Here is a 2,635-nt window from a genome sequence, read left to right on the forward strand (position 1 = left end):
TTTTTTTTTTTTTTTAACAAATAGGATGGCTAAAAGGAAAAGGTAACAACAACAACAACAACAAAACAAAAAAAAAAACAGCTAGATTCCAAGACAAATGTAGAAAACTAAAAACAGGAACATGTCATTGGACCCTGTCAGGAGTCCAACAGATTCTTAAAGACACTTAGAGAGGTCAAAGGTCAAATGTTTTTGTAAGATATTCCAGGAAACAGGAGCGGAGTAGGAGAAGGTCCTTTTGCCTAGTTCAGTCCTCATTGAGGGAACACTGCAGGTAATGATGTCCTGAGAGCGCACGCTGTAGCTGCACTCACACAGAGACATGTAGGAGGAGATGTATGAAGGCAGCAGACCAGGAAGTGATTTAAAGATGAAAATATACCAGTGAGAGAGTCTGTGTGAAGTTAATGGTGACCAGTTAACCAGTGAATACTGGGTGCAGTGGTGGGTACGATAATCACAGCCAGTTATGAATCTTAGTGCACCATGATAGACAGCATCCAACATCTGCAGCATCCAACATCTGCAGCATCCAACATCTGCAGGGTTCTTGTAGGAGCGTTCATGTAAATAATGTCACCATAATCAATGGAGGGAAGGAAAGTCACAGATACAAGGTGTTTCCTAACATTCAGGGTTAGACAGGATCTGTTTCTGAAAAAGAAACCAGTTTAACTTCCAGTTTCTTTATCAAGTTTTCCACGTGGAGCTTAAAAGAGAGATGTGAGTCGACCAAGATACACAAATATTTATAGGAATCAACAAACTCAATGGGGACACCATTTGAGGAAAAAATCAGAGGAAGAACTGCTGGGACTGACTTCCTGTTTGAAATAAAGCATCCCTTTGGTTTTGTCGGTGTTTAGAACAAGTTTGAGGCGGAACAAATCAGTCTGGATGATGTTGAAAGCAGACGTTAAACCTTATCAACTGTTTTACCTCAACAGTAAACGACTGTGTCATCAGCATAGAAATATAAAGATGCATCAGGGATGCTCTGACCTACATTACCTATGGAGAATGTAAAGAGGGTGGGTCCTAAGACTGAGCCTTGTGGTACACCATTGCTGACTGTTAAATAACTGGAGGAAGTACCATTATGTTGAACACATTGACTGAGAGATAGTTAGTATGGTGTGACCTGAGAAACCAATTTCTTCTGTGAAAATTTTATTTTTTAACCTCCTTAATGCTGCTTAATATTGTAGCATGCTCCTGGTTGACTGCTGGTCACATGGCCTCAGGGAGGATTATGGGTAAAATTTATGTTCATTGTTAATCATTTCAGTTTGATGTTCAGCATGTTCTTTTAGTGATTAGTCTGTTCGGGTTAGCCGCCCTAGTTTATGTTCATTATGTGTTCGTTTGTGTTGGGCCGTTCAGCTGAGACCTGTGGGCTTCACTCTGTGCGTTGAACAGTAAGATTTAAAACAACATCTGGCGGATGATTCATAGTCCGCAACAAGAGCGGGACACCTCCCAGTATCTGTGCGCCCACATGCTACAGTGGTTAATATTGGTCCACTGCTGAAGTCTGATTCATCCTGACCATCCTGACCTTGCTGCTGCCGGTTTCTCATTTCATTCAGCAGAATTGTTGTAGTTTGGACGCAAAGAGCAAAAACGTGCTCGTGTCGTGCACGAGTAAACATCTGGTACAAAACAGCAGAGCCACATGGCTGAAGAATCCAAGTGCCGCCCCCCAAAAAAAAAAAAAAAAAGTTCTGTGTCCGACTGCAGGCCTTGTTGATGGAAGGACCCGGCTGTCGCAGCTCAGTCTGCCCGGTTCAGTAGAACTGGTCCGGTACCGACTCAGTCGGGTTCACGACTCATTAATCGTCACATTGATTCAGGACTCTGAAGTCCGAGGTCTCGACCAACTTACGTCTTCTGGCAGAACACGAGTTTGACGCGAAAACAACCTCCTTTTATTTTGAACCAAAAATCTCTGTGATCTGTTGGTGCTCAGAGAACGTGTTGGGAGGACTCTCGGCTACTACCACACCAGATTTTAGCTCATTATCTGAAAAAGTTGTAGCCATTTGTCTGTTTGCTAAGGTCCACTAGCAGCTGTGGCCATCTTGACTCCACAGGTCCAGTGGTTCATTAGATATTTTACTAACAGACAAGCGTTTACTGTGTGTTTTCTTCTTCTCAGCGGGCTCATGAAGCCAGGTCTGAACGCCATCATGGGGGCGACAGGAAGCGGGAAGTCATCGTGAGTTTCCAACATTCTTCATTAAAACTGAAGTTTATTTACAGTTTTACAAAATACGAGAAAATATTTCCACACAAATGAACAAAATAAATGTTTTTATACATAAATGTAGGTGAGTTCACCTGAACTGGGTGAAACCACTAACTGGTGACACGAAGCACGAAGTCCTAATGTCTCGTGCTTTTAAAGTTTTGTGCTCTCAGATGACATTTCCTACAGGAAGTCAGATGTTTTACCAAAACTGTGTTTGTTTCTTCAGATTCTTGGACATCCTTGCAGCCAGAAAAGATCCTGCAGGTCTTTCAGGAGAAGTCCTGATCGACGGATCTCCTCAGCCTCCAAACTTCAAGTGTCTGTCTGGATATGTGGTGCAGGTGGGTGAAGCAGGCCCAAGGTCGGACCTGCAGGCCCAAGGTC

The sequence above is a fragment of the Nematolebias whitei genome, chromosome 1 (assembly GCF_014905685.2).
Source record: "Nematolebias whitei isolate Nwh7 chromosome 1, NemWhi1, whole genome shotgun sequence".
Taxonomy (NCBI): Eukaryota; Metazoa; Chordata; class Actinopteri; order Cyprinodontiformes; family Rivulidae; genus Nematolebias; species Nematolebias whitei.